Here is a 23,059-nt window from a genome sequence, read left to right on the forward strand (position 1 = left end):
GAAGGAAAATGGGATCTAGCTAGATAGAAAAAAAAAGTGCTGGGGAGATTAACTCGAGTTCTTAATATTAATTCGCTTAAGTAATTATATCATTGCACTTATTCATACTGTCTTATATAAACTTTAAAAAAATAATATTTTGACCCTACTTCATACAGCACAGAGACTATCTATATCACCATGGTCTCCTCCACAGAGCCTAGTGCTTTGCACGTACTATATGTTGGCTGAGTGCCTGAGTTGAATGAAACTCAACAAAGGCTTCTCTGTATGTAAAGTGCCATTTCCCAGACATGTTGCTTTCTACGGCCCTAATTTAATTTAAAAAGTCATTTTTAGATAATATTACTGGCTAGCATTTTTTGAGCACTGATTATGTGCCAGGCTCTGTGCTAAGCATTTTACATTTATTATTTCATTTAATCTCTATAACAACCCTATGAGGTTATTATTCTCCTTTTACCAGAGATATAATGGGATTAAGTTTTACTATTGTGCAGACCTACTGAATATACATACGCATTTTGTCTTCTGCACTATCATCATTTTTCTGGGATTAAACCCAGTCCCCCCACTCCCATTTCTAACCTCTATGTTTTGGGCCATTAAAGGGGGTCAGGTGTCCACTTAAGGCAGTTTGATGGGGCTCCACAAAGTCTTGGGGTGTACCTTCTGCTAAGTGATCCACAGGCAATTATAGCCATCTGTGGAAGGAGACCCTCACACCCAAGTGAGAGATAGCTCACCTGACCCCTCAGCTCAGACACTGTGAAGTGATTATTCCAAATGCAGGTGGCCTGCAGGTGCCAGCCCATCTTCCTGAGAGTAAAGGTCACTAGGTCCTCCTCCTTTTAGGCCCACTGGCCTCCTCTAAGGACAGGCTGCACACCCCACCCAAGCACAACCCAACATTCTATTGATCTCCCTGGGCCAGGGTAGAATGAGTCTCATCTCTTCTTTTTCTAATAAATTGTTATGATACCAACATCTCTCTTGATTTTTAAGAAGCATTTTTTTTTCACTCTCAAACAAACTAAGCTCTTGAGAAGGAAAAGCCTTAATTTTAGAAACTACTGTTTCTGATGTGGGCTTCAGGTATTGCTTTGGAATTCAAAAATTGAATATCCTTCTTGTGCCTTCTTAAGAGACGAATCCAATCCTGAGACGGTTTGGAGGCCTCTGACTGAATTGCAGGGGTGGGTAAACATTTTCTGTTAAAGGCCAGATAGTAATATTTTAAAATTTGTGGACCACAGAAAGTCTGTGTCACATAATCATCAATTTTTTTACAACATTTTAAAAGTATAAAAACAATTCTTAGCTACAGTGCTTTTGTAATTTCAAGGACTTCACTTTGCTAATCTGAATTGTAAGAAGAGATGTGTTCAAGACATTCGTGTGGCTATTTGTCTATTTTGAGCTCAAGTGAGTTAAGAATGTCATGGCCATTGAGAAGTGAGTATCTGGACTTCTGAGTTTTGTATTTCTGCATGTTTGACCCATGGCTGAAATTTTAAAATTCAAATAATAATAATTCAATAATAAGCTCCTTTTCAAACATATAAATATGTTTATATATCTTTTCTGAATCTTTGTATGTCTATAATTTAGAAGAACCTTTACTTCTTGAGTGAGTGTAATATTCATAAATTACATTATAAAGTCTCTTCAATTAAAGGAGCTCTATTCTGATTGGCTTATAGAGATAAATAGCACTAACATGAGTTCAATATTCCTAAAATTCCCAGAAATTAAGGAAACTGCACTAATAATTTCAGTGTGCTAAAAAAAAGATATTCTTAATGAAACTAACTCAAATATTTTAAGACTTAAAGTTCATATAATTTAGATAAATTTTTGCAAATGAGATTAATTTAATATTGTTGGTTTAGTAAAAACAGTTAAATCTTCTCTGCGATACCAGCATTAAGTATCATACAAGATTACATTTTGATTTTACTTTGGTATGTTCTTCCTAAATTTATATAGGTTTACTTATGGAAAAAGCTAACATTACTTCTACTAAATGTTTAAGATTATGAATAATGCAAACTTGTGTTTAACTAAATTAAATCATGATTCTAAAAACTTTATTTCAATATTAATTATATCTTATAATATGTCAGCTTAATGATAGTTTCCAAGATTTTTAGATCATTTAAAATCTTGGACTGATACTAAATTGAGTAAATTAATGGATATTCATTAAATACCAGATCATTTCTAAATAAGATGGGATACTGAAGCATTAATTACTAAGCATAATTATAAATTTATATTCTTTCTATCTCATTTTTTGAGGGTATGGAGAATCTATATATTTGGGGTGTTTTAATGAATGTGTTCATTTTTCTCCATTTCAAAAACCTGTACTATAAAGAATATGTAGGAAATAGGAAGTTATAGAGGTTCAATAAAAAGGAACTTTAGGGCCTCCCTGGTGGCGCAAAGTGGTTGGGAGTCCGCCTGCCGATGCAGGGGATACGGGTTCGTGCCCCGGTCTGGGAGGATCCCATATGCCGCGGGGCCGCTGAGCCTGCGCGTCCGGAGCCTGTGCTCCGCAACGGGGGAGGCCACAACAGTGAGAGGCCCGCATACCGCAAAAAAAAAAAAAAAAAAAAAGGAACTTTATTCACCCTGGTCAGAGCTAGCTATGGTTTGATGGTTTTATTTGTAAGATTTTCACAAAGAGCTTTAGTATCAAATATTATACTGATGTAAAACTAGAATTTAGTTTTCCCTCTGTTAATATGACAAAATTTTTCTTCGATTATTGGCTACATCTTGGTAAACAGTTAGTTATCAAAGTTTATTCTTGACAGAGGACCTTCAAGATGGCGGAAGAGTAAGACGTGGATATCACCTTCCTCCCCACAGATACATCAGAAATACATGTACACGTGGAACTGCTCCTACAGAACACCTACCGCTGGCAGAAGACCTCAGACTTCCCAAAAGACAAGAAAATCCCCACGTACCTGGGTAGGGAAAAAGACAAAAGAAAAAACAGAGACAAAAGAATAGGGACGGGACCTGCACCAGTGGGAGGGAGCCGTGAAGGAAGAAAGGTTTCCACACACTAGGGGCCCCTTTGTGGGCGGAGACTGCGGGTGGCAGAGGGGGGAAGCTTCACGGAGGAGAGCGCAGCAACAGCGGTGCGGAGGACAAAGCGGAGAGATTCCCGCACAGAGGATCGGTGCCGACCGGCACTCACCAGGTCGAGACACTTGTCTGCTCACCCACCGGGGCGGGCGGGGGCTGGGAGCTGAGGCTCGGGCTTCGATCGGAGCACAGGGAGAGGACTGGCAGTGTGACTACAGCCTGAAGGGACTAATGCGCCACAGCTAGCCGGGAGGGAGTCCAGGAAAAAGTCTGGACCTGCCTAAGAGGCAAGAGACCATTGTTTCACGGTGCGCGAGGAGAGGGGATGCAGAGCACCGCCTAAACCAGCTCCAGAGACGGGAGCGAGCTGTGGCTGTGGAAATCATATCAAGTATCTTTTCTGACCAGAATGCTATGAGACTAGATATCAATTACAGGAAAAAATCTGTAAAAAAAATACAAACACATGGAGCCTAAATGATACACTACTTAATAACCAAGAGATCACTGAAGAAATCAAAGAGGAAATCAAAAAAAAAAATACCTAGAAACAAATGACAATGAAAACACGACGACCCAAAACCTGTGATGCAGCAAAAGCAGTTCTAAGAAAGAAGTTTATAGCAATACAAGCCTACCTGAAGAAACAAGAAACATCTCAAATAAACAATCTAACCGTACACCTAAAGGAACTAGAGAAAGAAGAACAAACAAAACCCAAAGTTAGCAGAAGGAAAGAAGTCATAAACATAAGATCAGAAATAAATGAAAAAGAAGGAAACGCTAGCAAAGATCAATAAAACTAAAAGCTGGTTCTTTGAGAAGATAAACAAAATTGAGAAACCTTTAGCCAGACTCATCAAATGAAAAAGGGAGAAGACTCAGATCAATAGAATTAGAAATGAAAAAGGAGAAGTAACAACTGACACTGCACAAATACAAAGGATCATGAGAGATTACTACAAGCAACTATATGCCAATAAAATGGACAACCTGGAAGAAATGGACAAATTCTTAGAAAAGCACAACCTTCTGAGACTGAACCAGGAAGAAATAGAAAATATAAACAGACCAATCACAAGCACTGAAATTGAGACTGTGATTAAAAATCTTCCAGCAAACAAAAGCCCAGGACCAGATGGCTTCACAGGCTAATTCTATCTAGAGAAGAGCTAACACCTATCCTTCTCAAACTCTTCCAAACTATAGCAGAGGGAGGAACACTCCCAAACTCATTCTACGAGGCCACCATCACCCTGATACCAAAAGCAGACAAAGATACTACAAAAAAAGAAAATTACAGATCAATATCACTGATGAACATAGATGCAAAAATCCTCAACAAAATACTAGCAAACAGAATCCAACAGCACATTAAAAGGATCAGGGGGCTTCCCTGGTGGCGCAGTGGTTGGGAGTCCGCCTACCGATGCAGGGGACGCAGGTTCGTGCCCCGGTCCGGGAGGATCCCACATGCTGCGGAGCGGCTGGGCCCGTGAGCCATGGCCACTGAGCCTGCGCGTCCGGAGCCTGTGCTCCACGACGGGAGAGACCACAACAGTGAGAGGCCCGCATACTGCAAAAAAAAAAAAAAAAAAAAGGATCATACACCGTGATCAAGTGGGGTTTATCCCAGGAATGCACGGATTCTTCAATATAGGCAAATTAATCAATGATACACCATACTAACAAATTGAAGGATAAAAACCATATGATCATCTCAACAGATGCAGAAAAAGCTTTCAACAAAATTCAACACCCATTTATGATAAAAACTCTCCAAAACTAGGCATCAAGGGAACTTACCTCAACATAATAAAGGCCTTATATGACAAACCCACAGCCAAAATCATCGTTCTCAATGATGAAAAACTGAAACCATAGAAAGTTAAATTTGCATGGGTAAAAGGTAATGAATATAACTATTTCACTAACTGTGTGCTGTATGGGGAGTTCCTAAAGAATTGCCAATGCCCCTGCTATCTGTGACATGTCTTTATTTATTAGAATCCTGGTGCTGCTTTGCCTGTTATTAGACAGTAACAGTACAGTGTGATTAGTCATAGTTTCAGTTATTTTTAAAATGTTAACTTAGGCACAATTTCTTTAATTTGAATCTGGCATCTTCTAAGCCAGTGGTTTTCAATTGGAGATTTGCATTATTCACCTATGGTGTTATATTCACATACAGATGTTTAGGACCTACTTCAGCTCACTAAATCTCTTTACTTGATATTCTTGATATATTCTAGGTACACTCTTACTTTATTCTTGGTATATTGCATCAGGATTATTATATATCACAAGATTTTTCTCTGAAATGATTATGTTTATTCATTTTATAAATTAGATTGTCATGTTCACTGTGTTCTTTGAAAATAGGTCTATTAAGTTTATAGATATTTTGTCTAAAGTAGTTTTTGACTGAATTTATGATCTTGTTCTGCAGGCCACAGAAACAACCAAATTTTTTTGTCAGTTTCATTATTTTTAAAGTGGACTCTCATCAGATCTTTCCCCTTGAAACTTACCAGTAATAGGTTAACCACAGCAATTTTAAGTCTCTTGTCTTCTACAGAGAGTTTTCTGTTTTACACTTATGCTTCCCTGAAAGCATATAAGCTACAGGCCTGAGTGCTTCATCTTCAATGCAATAAGCTACAGGCCAGAGTGCTTCATCTTCAATGAAGTAGGAGCATCTCAGAGCCTGTGAAAAGGATTATACCAGGTGCTTCAGGGAACAGGCTTCTGATAGCACCACTTGAACAACTTTGATCACTAATCATCAGGGAAATACTAGTCAAAACCACAATGAGATATCACCTCACACCTGTCAGAATGGCTATCATTAAAAAGACAAGAAATAACAAGTATTAGCAAAGATATAGAGAAAATGGAACCCTTGTGCACTCTTGAGGGGAATGTAAATTGGTACAGCCACTATGGAAAACAGTATGGAGGTTCCTAAAAAAATTAAAAACAGAACTACAATGTAACACAGAAATTCCACTCTTGGGTATTTATCTGAAGAAAACAAAAACACTAATTTGAAAAGATATATGCACCCCTATGTTCATTGCAGCATTATTTACAATAGTCAAGATATGGAAGCAACCTAAGTGACCATCAACAGATAAGTGGATAAAGAAGATGCAGTGTATATATATACACACACACACACACACACACACACACACACACAATGGAATATTACTCAGCTATAAAAAAGAATGAAATCTTGCCACTTGCTACAACATGGATGGACTTAGACCATATTATGCTAAGTGAAATAATTCAGACAAAGACAAATACTGCTTGACACTACTTATATGTGGGATCTAAAACATAAAACAAATGAATAAATATATCAAAACAGAAACAGACTCATAGATACAGAGAACAAACTAGTGGTTGCCAGAGGGGAGTGGGTTGGGCAAAATAGGTGAAAGGGATTAAAATGTATGAACTACCAGCTATAAAATGGAATAAGTCATAGGGATGTAATGTATGGCATAGGGAATATAGTCAATAATATAATAACTTTGTATGGTGCATAATCTATAAAAATATCAAATCACTATGTTGTATACCTGAAACAAATATAATACTGTTAAGTCAACTATAGTTTTTTAAAAAAAGAAACCACTTTGAGAACCTACCAGTGTGATGAATCAGGATTCCCAGAACTATAGTCCAGAAGCAGTTGGAGTCAGAAGTCTGCTAAACGAAGATAAAACAGAACAAGAACTAATGACCCAGGACTGAATGAACTGATGAGAGATAACTGTGATTTTTTGCTGGAATATTGTTGCTGTTTTAATTTCCTATTTTTGTACATACAAGGAAGCACTTTTGCTTTCTTCTTAAGTGATGACTCATAACAATTGAGTAGGCTCTGCCTTTATAAAATGAAATAAAACACTTGTAAATGATATCTTACTCTCCCTGACTAAGCCCTCAAGAATTTGGAATCACATATTGAGAACATTTTTAATGTAGCCAGTCCTATCAATTTTCTTCATAGTCATACTTTGAAAAGCCTTCTCCATGGCGGAGTCAGATAAACATTTACCTAGAGTGATTTCCAGTTCACTTAAAAGTTGATTGGTTTGTTTTTGACTTAACGAGTGTTATGTTTGGGTGAGTTATTTCAGGATGATTATTTAGTTTGTTCAACTTGCAATGTACTAAATTTTTAAGTAGCTAGATACTACATTTTTATATTTATAAATCACGTTCAACAAAAAACAGCGCTCCCCACAACATGGAACAATTTCCAGGAACTGTAGAGGCTGAAGAACTTGTGATGCTCTCACCCTTGTTCTGCTCCTACACTCATATGCCAAAGAAAATGCCAAACTAGAGCTAAGTATATAAAGTTACAGTAAGGTTCTAATTTTTCTTGTGATGAATACATTATTTTTTTTTTAACATGTGAAGTTGCCAAGTAAAGAGTCTTGACAGCCTCAAAGGTCACTTTCAGTTCAAAGAGAAAAACTAAGACCCAGATGTATTATCCTTTATAAGCCTTTATCAGTGGATAGGCAGTTCACAGTTGCCAGAAACAATTCTGACCCTATTTTTTTTTAGAAAGAAGTACCAAAAGAATATATAGAGTATATAATTAAATATTTGTTAGATAATGATGTCCCCCCAATAGCCGATAGGGTGTAAAGGAAAATTTTAGTTTTCTCTACTCACAACACCTTTTACATCAAATATGTGAGTTTTTCTCTCACCTTAAGCAATTTCCCAACTCTCTGGATACCATGGGGGTACCCTACAACTCAGTTCTGACACTAGAGTTAATGCAGACCCCACAGGTTAAGGGCTCAGCTCCACAAGATTACCCTCCACTTCAGACGTCAATCCCAAATCCAGATTTCACCTGTACTACTAACCAACTGGCTGTAAATCATAGATTCCTACAGCCTCCTCCTCAAGTTTGCTAATTATCCACAGCTGCTCCCAGAACGCAGGAAAACACTTGCTTACGTTTCCCTGTTTGTTATGAAGGATACTGTAAACGATACAGATGAAGAGCTGTATAGAGATACCTAATTAGGCATCCAAGAGGAGCTTCTGTCCCACAGAGTTTGGGTGCATCACCTTCCTGACACATGGTTGCTTTCACCAACCTGAAGTCTCTATAAACCCCGTTGTTTAGAGTTTTTTTGGAAGCTTCCTTTCCTACACAGGCACGATTGATCAAACCATTGACCACTGGTGATTAAGTCAATTTCCAAAAGTCCTTATCTTCTTCTGGGAGGTTGGAAGGTGGGGCTAAAAGATCAAACCATCTAATTACAGGCCCCCATCCTCCAAGAGTCACCTTATTAGCATAAACTCAGGTGTGGTTGAAAAGGGCTTATTGTGAATAACAAAACATGCTCCTTTCAGCCTTATCACTCAGGAAATTGCAAGGGTTTTAGAAGCTCTGTGCCAGGAACCAAGGACAAAATCAAACATATATCTCTTTTATGTAACAATATAACGGGGTGTGAAACAAACATTTAGTTGAAACAATTATAAAAGGTGTAATGAAAACATATGCCAGAGACCACTTCAAGGAAGGACAGCTGATATACTTAATTACTCATACATGAATCAACAGCTTTTCAAATCTTTTCTAGAAGAATAATAAGTAAAAATAACAAGTACTCCTAGGACCAGGAGCAATCTTCAATTAGTCCCTCATTTTTTTTTTTTTTTTTTTTTTTTTTTTTTGCGGTATGCGGGCCTCTCACTGTTGCGGCCTCCCCCGTCGCGGAGCACAGGCTCCGGACGCGCAGGCTCAGCGGCCATGGCTCACGGGCCCAGCCGCTCCGCGGCATATGGGATCCTCCCAGACCGGGGCACGAACCCGTATCCCCTGCATCGGCAGGCGGACTCTCAACCACTTGCGCCACCAGGGAGGCCCCCTCATTTTTAATGATATAACTGAGGACTATTCAATCATTGGCGATACAGCAAGAAGTATGTTTCACATCCATTTGAAATAATCCAGAGCTATACATTGTTTGGGGAACAAAACTTATGACAAAATATGTCTCTTTGGCTTGATGATTATTTGGGGCTGGTTTTTTTGTGTGTGTGGTATTTGGGCCTCTCACCGTGTGGCCTCTCCCGTTGCGGAGCACAGGCTCCGGATGCACAGGCTCAGCGACCATGGCTCACGGGCCCAGCCGCTCCGCGGAACGTGGGATCTTCCTAGACCGGGGCACGAACCCGTGTCCCCTCCATCGGCAGGCAAACTCTCAACCACTGCGCCACCAGGGAAGCCCCGCGGCTGGTTGTTTTTAAGAAACAAAAGGGTCTCCTCCCCTTAACTGCCTAAAAGAATTTATATAAAAGGCCTGTTCCAAGAAGACCTATCACCACAGATTACTCAAGTATAATATGAACTAGGTGTGGTAGACTAGGGGAAATTTAGGAGTCTGATCAAAATGTTTTATGCGCTCCACTGTCTCTGTGTGGCCCGGAAAACATTTGTTTGCCAAACCTTTGCATTTTTTCATTGCCAGCTAAAAAGTGTCACTCGTCATCGGGTTCTACAAGAATGGACTCACTAGCCACTGCAGCCGCTGACCTTCAACACACCCTGAAAGAGGTTCAGGGAGGAGATCAGAATGAGGGACTCTGTGCGCTGGGAACAGCTGGCATTCTGCCAGCCTTCAGATAGCTCTTTTCAGGAGAAGATTGATGAGTCCGATATCTTGGATCGTCTCATATCTAGAAAAGCACTAAAATCATTAATGGAGACCTCTGCTCCTCGTGACTAGCAGCAACCTTCTGCCAAAATGTGTGCTTGATTACAGGTATACTCCCTTCTCTAACATCACAGACCTCCACCTATACCTCCTCCTATACCTCTTTGGAGTGGTTCCTCAGAGCCAACTGAGGGGCTGTCTCCCTGGCTATTGCCCTCATTTTGCCCCAAATAAAACTTAGCTCACAATTCTTACATGGTGCATGCTTTTTTCACAATCGACATCATCTTCCTGTAAATTGCCTCCCTTCCCTTTGAAGTCCCAAACCCATACCTGCTTCTCCTTCTCTCCGATGGCAGATAAGCTTCAATTGCCTGACTTGTCTTTGGGCTCATATTCTTATGGAGCCTCTGTACATACATAATTAAATTTGATTTTCTCCTGTTATCTCTCCCATTTCAATTTAATTCTTAGACCAGCCAGAAGAACCTAGAAGGGTAGAGGAAAGTTTTTTTCCTCCCCCAAAGCATGCACTTTGAAAATTTGATGGACAGGAAAATAAAGGGGAGGAAACACTAGAACAGTAGAAGGGTTTTCCCAAGACTCCTGAAAGGCTTTGGTGCTTATCAGGAAGTACACCTACCATAGAGTAAAAAGGAAATGGGGGTGAATTACTGAAAGGTAATGAGGAGGCACCAATGCTATGACAATGCCCTTCAAAGTCACCAGTTCACTCCTTGAACTAAAACCTAGCTAGCAAGTGAAATAACAGTGAGCAGGAGGACGCCAGGAATTGACAGGCAAATAAGCACTGCAGGCAACCCACAATGAATTCTGCACTGGGAGGAATGTTTGGGGTACTCATTTGCATGCTGGTTACCAGAAAGTTCTTTCAGTTCACAGTCATTTTAAAGCACTCCTTGTCAGAGCCTGGGAATGCGCTGAAGGGTCTGACCAAAGGGGAACTGGCAATGAGTTAGTTCTCTTCTGTAACCCATAGGAGACAGTATGCCTTCTATTGGGAACTTATATATTCTTTTTACATGTTTATCACGCAAACAGAGGAGAGCCTCTGACTACTGGACTACTGACTCTCTTGTTAAAGAAAAGTCCTCTGACCACGTTGACCCCATTTCTGCCTTAATCTCTGGATTCTGATGTTGTAGAGCCTCCAACCGAGCTCCCCACCTCAGAGAGAGGGATATCTCACTCTCTGTTACTGCATCTGCTTCCTATTTATAAAGGGTGAACTTTCAGAAAAGCAACGTTTCTTCCTTTAATCCACAGCAATATTTATTGCTTCAGGGTAATTCCAGTCTTGTCCTCTGGCAAGCTCACTGTTCTCAATTTAAACAGGCAAAGCAAATGCATTTTCTCTCCTTCATGTGAAAAAGGTTTTGGCTAACAGGATCCTGTTGCTGACAAGTGTAGCCATTTTAATTATTTTGAGACAAAAAAAAAAAAAAAAAAAGATAATCTTAAAGTCAAGAGCCCCCTCTGGAAATTTCTTTCCCAGGGCATCTTTGCAATCAGCACAATTTAGCTTCCATCATCACTGTTTTTTAAGTGCCTACTAAGTACTAGTTGTGGTTAGAGTGCCCACCTCTGCCCTTTAGTCACCAACACGTTCCAGAATAAAGACACAAAGCAGGTCTGTACAATAATTACATTCAGCACTTTCTAATCTCATAAGTGGATACAGTATTCTCCTTCAGTACAGAGTACCAGGAAGGCTATAGTTTGTATGAGGGAGAATAGAGATGCAATCCAGGATGATGTGCTTATAAATAGGATGGAACAGAGGCAGTGATAACATCTCTTTTCTTTGGACTAAGGGAATGCTTTATAATGATGGCCAGATTTTTGCAATGAATACAAATGAAATAGGAGAGCCCCCAACTATTTGTCTCTTTGGTATATACAAGGCTAGATCTTCCAAAATGTGGTCGTAACAGTGGAATAATTATTTTAGGTATGCTGGTATAATGGACTTCATCAGTCTCATTTCAACATGGATCTATTACCAACTATACCCAGAGGATCCTCTGCAGTTAAATTCTGGCTACTTTTACTAGTGACACTCCAAAGGCAACAATGATGTGGTCTCTCAACCTCACAATCAAGGACTGTGCAGAGAAAATACATAAAAGCAGCTCAGTAGATCACATGATGATTTTTTTATGCACAATAAACTGCAAATAGCCACCTCCTTAGGGAGTGCCTAGCTGTGTATCTACTGCTTTTAATCCCACCTAACTCCTTTTAGTATATTAGTTCTGCTTCACACAGGAGAAATGCAAACATATTTTTAGCATGCAAACAACAGTAAATCACATCTTCTTTCACTTTTATAGCTCATTGCAAATATTTAACATTTATCTCATGTTTCTTATTATCAAAGCACCTGCTATCATGTGAGAGACAGATTTTAGTTTTACTCACTATATAGAGGAATAAATAAAAATACAAAGAAAAATAACTTTGTACATACGGTCTACAACACAGTTGAAGTCTGAATTCAGAATTTGTAAGGTACATTCCTCTCATAAATGTAGGTATAGCACACAGAACTCTTAGCCAATGAAAACCATAGAATGAGTACTCACTACTTAGTGAAAAGTGTGAACCTTGTAAATGTCTTATCAGTATCTTTTCCTAGAAATCATTTGCTTCTATATTCTTCACAAAATGGCCTGAACAGAAAAACTAGTGACATAATTATTTAAGATCTTTGAAACAGTTGAAGAGAACCTGATGAATGGATTAAAAATTCTGTCCTTTTTACGAGTATCACTACTGTAATTTGGTTATATGTGGAGTTTTTATTGAGCATTATTAATCATTCTTAAATGCTAAGACAGAAGATTCAGATATTTTTTAAAGTTATCTCTTAATGTTTGCCAGGCCACAAAAACTACTAAAATATCAGGGTTTTTAAAATATTGATGGTAATTAGAATGAGTATACATGTAGATCAAAAGAAACAAAATTTCCATAAAGCTAATATCTTTAAATACTTCACTAAATATCAAAATACTGAGTTATTTGAAATCATATTTCTTGGAAGCTAGTTGTTTACTGAGGAGAAAATCTAATCTAAGACACTGACCATTTAATTTTGGTATCAAATCAGCTCCCTTTTTATGGCAAAGTCCAGTCCAAAGTCACTGTGATTTCAAACTCTAGAGAGAAATCAATCCCAGTTGAAAACTGCAGTGTTTTACACGATCTTATTTTGTAGAAAATACATCTTAAATTTTATAGGTTGATCGGAAAGCAATGTGTTTGTGAAAGACCTGGAATAAATACTAGAGCAGATAGAAACAAAGAAGTGGGGTTTACTATCATACATTGAATAAGTGAGGGGTTTGACTGCCTTTTTTTTTTCTGATTCAAAATTTTAAACACATTTCAGTTCAACTTTGACTAAAATAACATAATCAGTTTCTCTGCTTTTATTTTGGTTCCCTATCATTGCCAGTATTTCTAGGTGTGATGAGAAATAGGAACTTTACAGACAAATTACAAAATGACAGGGTACACAAGAAATAAGATGGCTGTGGATCCCAGAGGAAGGATCCGAGTTGAATAGCATGAAGGGATTGGGTTGGGAGAGAAACAAAGAAAGCTGAACAAAGGGACATGTCTTAATCAGAGCACATTTAGAAATGTGAATTTACTCAAGGTAGCATAAATAAAGAGGGATCTCACAGGTTCCAAGAAAATGAAATCCAAGTTCACGCTGGGCTGGGAGTTGGAATGGAAGATGAGGATCAAGATTGCTCTGCATCTCTCGAAGCCGCATGGCTTCCCTCCATTCTACTTCTCTATTCTGGCCTCTAGTTTTCTAGCTTTGTCTTCAAAACTATTATTTACTCTTTCCCGAATCATTTTTTTTAATTGTTGAATGCTTCATTTATTTCATGTATTTTTTAATACCTTTATTGCAGTATAATTGCTTTACAATGGTGTGTTAGTTTCTGCTGTACAACAAAATGAATCAGCTATATGTATACATATATCCCCATATCCCCTCCCTCCTGAGCCTCCCTCCCACCCCCCCATCCCACCTCTCTAGGTGGACACAAAGCACTGAGCTGATCTCCCTGTGCTATGCAGCAGCTTTCCACTAGCTATCTATTTTACACTTGGTAGTGTATGTATGTCAGTGCTACTCTCTCACTTCATGCCAGCTTCCCCTTCCCCACCTGTGTCCTCAAGTCTGTTCTCTACGCCTGCGTCTTTATTCCTGCCCTGCCACTAGGTTCATCAGTACCGTTTTTTTAGATTCCATATATGTGCATTAGCATACGGTATTTGTTTTTCTCCTTCTGATTTCCTGAATCATTGACAGGCAGGTGGTTCTGGTTCTCCATGGTACAGATTCCTATGCTGGCTCTGCAAGACTAATTATTTCAATACCCAATGTTGCCTCCATTCTGAGTGACCCAATTTCCAAGCCTCCACCCTTTTCAGTTAGCTTGAGTCAGGGGGCAGAATCAAATGGTAATAAGGTTGCCCCTTCTGGACAGTGTGTGAATCAAGATTTATAAATGGGAGTGTAGGAAGGCATGAAATGGACAGCATCTGTATACTACGGAATAGAAAAAAATCCTGGGCTTTTATATAGAAATAGCCACTTCTTTATCAGGCTTAATTGTTGTCTTGGAAGGCTGAATTTGAGACCCAGCAGTGAAGAGTGAAAATGATGAGACTGATGTTACAAAGTAATGAAATAAATTTCTGTACGAAATCAAAAGCAGAAGTCTTTGGAGAATGGCCATAGTGATATAGAATAGAACGTTATCCATAGCTTTATTATTTCTACATAATGTAGAAATGGAAAAGAATGCCAACAATTATGCCATGAAAACCGTAATCCCAATATGCTATATTAAAGAAATTACTATTTACAAAATACCATAACTAAATAATAGTATTTCTATTTATAAATGATTAAATGTGGGTCAGAAAGAAGGCATTCATGATGAATATTCATAGATCACAAACCAATCTGTGTCAGGTATAAAAAAATAACTTAAAGTCTGAATCTCTAATCTCTCCAGGTGACTATATTTAACGTACTTAGGAAAATGACTCAATCTCTCTCAAATATTTGATACAGAATTCCTTAAATTCTAAATAACAAAATTAGTAAACCTTGAAAGTTTAGAACACCTTTAGTATATGAAATATGTATCTATTTACCAAACCAAGAGTACCTTTACTTCCCTGTTTTACCCAGCATTCATTCAGAGGTAAAATGTATTAATAATTATGCATCCCAGTAGTTTCAATGGTTTTCAATGTGCTTTAAGCAATAAGAAAGTAATTTGGGATAGGTATATTAATGGAAGATCTGACTGAAGAGGCCTTTATCCAGAACTCTTTTTCCAGATCTATGGCTTTGAAACTTCTTTGATGTTTTATGTATTCACCTAGTATATACACACATAAATAAGTTTACATATATACATATTGCATATTACATACATATATACAATATAACGTACAGTCAGCCCTCCATATCCATGGATTCTGCATCCACAAATACAGAAACCAACTGTGAGGGACTTAAGCATCTGCATATTTTGGTATCCAGAGGGGTCCTGTAGCCACTCCCCTGCAAATACTGAAGGACAACTGTATATAACATATGTAGATACATATGAAATGGAAGTTTTACAAACCATTACTTACTCTGTCTATATGCAATATTCTCTGCTATTTTCACTACTTTTCCAATTCTATTTCCTCTTTTCTAAAAATGCTGGTCACAACACACTAAGCTGATTTCACAAGTCACTAATGAGTTCCAATCTGTAGTTTGGAAAACACTGCTTTAGACCAATTAAACATTGTACTTTATTTCAACTTTCTTCAATTAATTTGATATACCTAGAGACAGACTGTGTCATTTGTGAAGTGATAGCCAAGACCAATATATAACTTATATTGGTCTACCAACCCATATATGTTCTTCCTAGTAACCATGCAGCCTTCCTCTATAAATTAGCGTGGCTGGTTTCACTGTAAATTGCACAGGCATTTCCTTTATTTGCAGAAAATATCTATTTTCAAATGGAGAAAAGAATCCTCCGCAAAAGACAAACTAAATCGCACAGTGAATCTAACAGAAAGTGATTAATGGGGTCCATTGTCAGCATAGTCCAGCTTACTTCCCTCAGGAAGGGTGAACAGGACCTCAAATTTATCTTCGTTAATATGTTACCACTTAGTGTGGTGCTCTAGAGATACATCTGCTAGTTAATAATTAATCAGAAAAGTTCTCTAGTGATAGTAGCAGAAGAGAGAATGAATGGGTAGATTTGCTCTGCATAGAGAAAGCTTTCCAACAATGACAGCATAGCCTTAAAGACGTAAGAACAACAGACTTTATGAAATCTGGATGGAATGATAAATTTTTAAAGATGCAATCCTCTTTGGAAAAACAGGTTTAGTCTCACTACACGGGTAATGCTCACTATTGCACAGCACCTCGCCTGTGGCTCGTATATCCCTAAACCTTCCCTATCACATAATACCCTAGTTTATCCTTCAGAACGCTCCTCCTGACTGTAATCAATTATTCTATCATTATTTGCTCTATGTCTGCCAACCCCCTTAGACTGGCTAACTCAATATGGAATCCACAATGCCTAGCTCGGTGTGTACCACATCGACAGAACTCAACAAATATTTATTGAATGAATGAGTGAGTGGATGGATGGAAAAAAGTGAGTGAATATTTTATAATATTGATTATCACACTTTTTCTCCTTTCGAATAAGGTAGAGACTAACAGCACCAATGGTATACTCTCTGTGCATTTACTGAAAAGCCTGTTCCCTTCCTCTTATTCATCCAAGCCAAGAACTTTTTAGTTCTGTTCAATTTTTCCCCCTTGTATCCCATTCAACTAATGTTTACTGGGTTCCTGCTGAGGGTCAGCAACTACACTATCTCTCTAATCTATCTGTTCCTCTCCTTTCCATGTGTCCCAGTCTCACCATTTCTCCCCTACGTTATTGCAGTAGCATCTTAAATCTTCCCTGTATCCTGTCTCTAATAGTGACCGCCCCCCACCCAATCTATTCTACACACGGCTGCCCAAGTAACCTTCCTGAAATATATGCTATCCCCTTGCTCAAAATCCTCAAAGCCAAACTCCTAAGTCCGGCATACAAGGCCCCACCTTTCTTCCTAGGTTCATCTCCCTGACATCAATTATATACTCTCCTTACATAACAAAATTTCTATAATACTTTGCTGAATGTCCCATGCTGTTTCATCACTCCATAACTTTGAACATCCTGTTCCTTCTTCTTGAAATATCCTTCCAATTTTCTTCACCTGATGTAAAGAAAAATTCATTCTTAAAGATCTAATGATAACTTTTCTATGAAACCTTCCTTGGTCCAATGACCCTTCTCAGCCAATTACTCTTCTAAGCCACTGTCATTTTTTTTGTGCTCCTCATTCTGTATTTCAAGCCTACTGCAACATTTATTAAATTTTACTGTGATTTCATCACTAATCATCAGAAGAATGCAAATCAAAACCACATGAGATATCATCTCACACCTGTCAGAATGGCTATCATCAAAAGAACACAAATAACGAATGTTGGTGAGGCTATGGAGAAAAGGGGACGCTGGCACACTGTTGGTGGGGGTGTAAATTGGTGCAGTCTCTGTGGAGAACAGGATGGAGGTTCCTCAAAAAACTAAAGATAAAACTACCATATGACCCAGCAATTCCACTCCTGGGTATATATCCGAAAAACACAAAACAAAACACTAATTCAAAAAGATACACACACCCCAATGTTCACGGCAGCATTATTTACAATTGCCGAGATATGGAACCACCCTAAGTGTCCATTAACAGATGAATGGATAAAGAAGTTTTGGCATATATACATATGTATATATGTATATATATATACACACACACACACACACACACACACAATGGACTACTACTCAGCCATTAAAAAGAACAAAATTTTGCCATTTGCAGCAACATGGATGGACTTGAAGGGCATTATGCTAAGTGAAGTAAGTCAGACAAAGAAAGAAAATACTGTATGATATCACTTATACGTGGAATCTAAAAAATACAACAAACTAGTGAGTATAACAAAAAAGAAGCAGACTCATAGATGTAGAGAACAAACTAGTGGTTACAGTGGAGAGGGGCAATATAGGGATGGGGGAGTGGGAGGTACAAGCTATTGGGTGTAAGATAGGCTAAAGGATGTATCGTACTGCACTGAAAATGTAGCCAATGTTTTGTAATAACTGTAAATAGAAAGTAACTTTTAACATTGCATTTCTAAAAGTTTTTTTTAAATAATAAATTAATAAATAAATACATTTTACTGTTATTTACCTGCCTATTTTCACCCCCTCCATAAGACTTCAAAGCCCTTCAGGATGAATATCAGTGAGCATGCATGAAGATTTGGGCATAAATCCACTTTTCTATCTACAGTACCTATCATAGATGTTGTCTATCAGATTCCATAGTTTCTGGACACATAATCCAATTTAGCTGGTTTATGCAAAAAGGGAGTTATTATGAGGTGTAAGACAGCTAACAAAATTTCTAGGAGAGGCAGGTTGTGCAGCTTGGCTGCTATTCAACCAACAACTCTCAGGCACTAGAACACTCAGTCCCTGTAAGGGACTCTCCTAGCTGAAATCTCACTCTCACCAATGATAAGACCACTAGTCCCTTTATCAAAGCTTCTGCAGGAGAATCAAACATTGTACCACCCTACTTTCCAGAAGATTCTATCTCCCTGCATATTTACACCAACCACTCAGTACTCTTCCTTCCAAGTCTCACTTACAAAAGCATGATACTCTGCACAACTCCAGAAGTTGCCATCACATCATGCAGAGCCTGTAAGCCATATGCTGAGACACTCTTCACACAGGTTATATATGCTTGAGGAAACACAGTTCACATGTGTAATCCTAGCTGCAGAGGGGTCTGGGAAATGTAATTTCAACCTTCCTGCTTCAATAGTTCAGGCAGTCATGCTAAAAGGGAGCTGGAGTGGGCGGTGAGCGAACCGCTTTGCAGTTCCTCTTCCATTAATGCCTAATAAATGATGAGGAGGAATGAACAGATAGAAGGAAGAAATGTAAGGATCATAATTATCATCTTAATTCCTCCATATTCTGCTGTTTAAGTAATTCAAATTTAACTTTTAAATTAACAGAATGTACCATTATTTCTTCAAAAGTATTACTTACTTCTTTTCAGGCAGTTATTTTGCTCTGTCTTTAGTATATCGTCTGCTTCTAAATTTTTCTAATGTTCATACTACCTATATGTTTCTTCCAGTTTAGCTTGTGATTTGAAATATACTGCATTCTTTTATTTGTACAGGAACATGAACCCTCTGATTATAACAACACATACTGACTCTAACAATGACAACGATAAAAGTTGATTTCAAATGTGAAACCATAATTCCAAGTTATTTCTGTCAGAATAGATAAATTAAACATAACTTTGATTTCTTTCTGAACTTGGAATCTTTATAGCACATTGATGACAGCAATTAAACTATCTATTTTAGGCATATTAGCTATAGAACTCTTTTGTAAAAATTCACAAGCCTAAATAAACTATTTTTCAAACTTGTGTTTAAGTTTTTGTTTTCCAAAGATCAAGCCCCAAATTAGCAATCTTCTAGTGAGTTTCCAATGCATGGCTTTTAGATACTCAGACTGAGTTTCTAAAGATAAAATTATGCTTAGTTATAGAACTTACTCTATCCCAATTCAGCCACTGACTTATTGAATGATACACGTGAGCTATGTATGATATAGTACTTTGTTAAACAAAGTACTGTTGGAAGTGTTAGAGGTTAGGAGCATGAAACTCTGGTAGATAAGAGCCAGGTGAAGATTTTATTATAGCAATAATAATGTGAATTCAATTCTAGATAAGACCTTATAATTTTTTACAATTTTCTCTTATTAAACAATATTCACAACATTTCTGGGAAATAACCAGGCATCTCCATTTTGATGATGAGGAAACTGAATTCAAATCAAAAGTATATATTGAGCACCTACTACATGCCAGATACTGTGTTAGGTATGATAGTTACCATAGTTGCAGTATCTCTAAATAGTGCAGAGATAGTGTAATAAGACTGTAATCAATGCCATGATAGGAAAGTATAGAGTAGAATAGATTGGTAGAGAGTAGGATAGAGGCATTAAGTTTGAAAAGGTGCAAAAAAGCAGCTCTCAGCTCAGACTTACAGAGAAAGTGAGAGTAACATCTAAACCAGTGGTTCTCAACCATTGGCAATTTTACCTGGATCCCCAACTTTGGGACACTTCCTAATATCTGGAGACGTATTTGATCTCCATTTTTTGTAGGGTGGGAGGTGCTATTGGCTTCTAGTGGCTAGAAGCCAGAGATGCTGCTAAACCTCTTTCCAAGTCTCACCCACAGGATAGTCCCTGTAAAACAGATTATTCAGTCCAAAGTGTCAACAGTGCTGCAGTTGAGAAAACTTGATAGAGGCTGAGCTAATATATAACAAGGAGTTGGTAGGTGGAGACAGGAGAGGATATAGCAGGGGTGGAAGAATGACAGAGGACAGTGTTCCAGGAGTGAGAACCACTTGTGCGAAGGACCTCCATACTGACTGGTTCACTGATATTTTTTAATTGTCATAAAATACACATAATGTAAAATTTACCATTTTAACCACTTTTAAGTGTACAGTTCAGTGACATTAAGTACTTTCACATTGTTGTGCAACGATCACTACCATCCATCTCCAGAATCTCTTCATCATTCCAAACTATAACTCTGTATCCATTAAACACTAACTCCCCATTTTCCCTCCCCCCAGTCCATGGCCACCACCATTCTACCCTCTGCCTCTATGAATCTGACTGCTCTAGGAACCTCACATATATGGAATCATACAGGATTGGTTCTTTTGTGTCTGGTTTACGTCACTTAGTACAATGTCCTCAAGGTCCATCCATATGGTAGCATGTGTCACATTTTCCTTCCTTTTTAGGGCTGAATAATATTCCTTTGTATGTATAGACCACATTTGGTTTATCCACTCATTGGTTGATAGACACATGGGCTGCTTTCACCTTTTGGCTACTGGGAATAATGCTGCTATGAACATGGGCATACAAGTAACAGTTTGAGTCCCTGCATTACATTCTTCTGGATATATACCTAGAAGTCATTCACTAATTATTTTTATATACCAGTTAATTGTTCCAGTGCTTTGTATATGGTAAAGAATAATACCAAATATCCCTCATATCATGAAACTTAAATTCTAGTGAAGGAATACAAACACATGAACAAGATCATTTCAGAGAGGCTTATCAAGAAAATAAAAGGAGGGCCTCCCTGGTGGCGCAGTGGTTGGGAGTCCGCCTGCCGATGCAGGGGACGCGGGTTCGTGCCCCGATCCCGGAGGATCCCACGTGCCGCGGAGCGGCTGGGCCCGCGAGCCATGGCCGCGGGGCCTGTGTGTCCGGAGCCTGTGCTCCGCAACGGGAGGGGCCACAGCAGTGAGAGGCCCGCGTACAGCAAAAAAAAAAAAAAAAAAAAAAAGAAAATAAAAGGAGATGATGTGTTGAATATGACTGGAATTTAGAGTGCTGGAGCTTAGGAAGGGAGTGGTAAGAAGGAAAGGTAGTAGAAGCCTTACAATGCAGGTAACCCAGATAAGGATTCTCTACTTCATTTTATGGGCAACGAAAAGTTCGGAGAAGTTAAATGAATTGCCAAAGGTCTTACAGGTAATAAATTCTACAGGCCAGGCTAGAACCAGTATCACTGCCAATCCTTACTATACAGATTTTCTTTGGAGCTGCAAAATTGGATAAGGGTACATGTTTATCAAACACAGCAACCTGTACCCTACCAACCAGACATCTGATCTTTTCCATCTGCTTTCATGATTCTCTCCAGAATCAATGCCATGAATGGTTAGAGGACATTTTAATGCTTTACTTACCCACATTCATTCTGTATCCAGCTTTGCTGCTGGTATTCCTCTTTGCTTTTTAAAAGAGATTTTCTATGAGTACAAGATAAAATAGCATTGATTCTAAAAAGAAATGCCATATTTCCCTATAGCTTAGTTTTAAAATAAACAAACTTTGTTCAGTTCAAAAAAATTTGCATATGACCTGAGTAAGTAACATTGACAAAACAGAGAAGCATTCTGTTGAACAATAAGAACACTTTCTTCTAACCCTTGCTTTCGTTCAAGGTCATGTGCAGCTTACATAAATATTACACGAAACCTGTTTTTCAAGGAATCACTGTCTATGATGATTTATAGAGACATAAGTCCATTGGCAAAGTCTACCTTTTCAAATATCACAAGCTTTTATTTTCCAGCAAGAAGAAGAAAGTGACTCTCATTAGGTAAATGGAGGTATTCTTTCATGCAGGATTAAGATTTTAATGAAGTTTATGTGTGCAATTAAGATTTATCAAAGGTCTTTTTGTGTGTCAGGTGACAAGATGTGTTGCAACTCAGTTTAAAGTCCAGACCTCACTGGTTGGAAGAGCAAGAATAAGTCATGACACAAAGTTTGCATCAGGAAAAGATAGAGAATATTTTCTTTTTTATTCTCATTTAATCTTTTGTTTCAATGTGAGCTATTATAGAATTAAATAGTGGATAGATATTCTTAGCCTTAAAACTGTGTTATAAAAAGAGGTCAATTTTGCTGAATATATTTGCTCTGTCAACAAACTGGTGCTGAACAACTATTATGTGTAAAGCACTTTAATTGGTGCTATTAAAATTGTCATATGTCATTGTGAAGCAAAACATTTTCCTACATATATTAGCTGATTGGTCTGGTAAAATAAAAAAAAATATGCTGCATGAAAAGATTTAACATGCTTTAGAGAAGTTTTACTTTATTATTAAAAATCCCATAATTACTGTCAGGGGACCTCTTATTTTTATCATTTAGAATTGACCTCAGATAAAGTACTCTGTAAATACATTACTTAATATAATACTACAAGAAGTAAAAAGGACTTTTTATTGCCTTGCTTTTCACAGAATCTCCTTCTACCTCTCTGATAAACTCTTTAGCTTCCTTTTTGCTTATTCATTATTCAACACATTTTTATTAAGTGTCAGGCACTATGGTTGACATTGAGGATACGAAGGTGAAGAAGAAAAGAAACAGTTGTTCTTTTGTGAAGCTCAC

This window comes from Mesoplodon densirostris, chromosome 17, assembly GCF_025265405.1.
Source record: "Mesoplodon densirostris isolate mMesDen1 chromosome 17, mMesDen1 primary haplotype, whole genome shotgun sequence".
NCBI classification, from domain to species: Eukaryota; Metazoa; Chordata; class Mammalia; order Artiodactyla; family Ziphiidae; genus Mesoplodon; species Mesoplodon densirostris.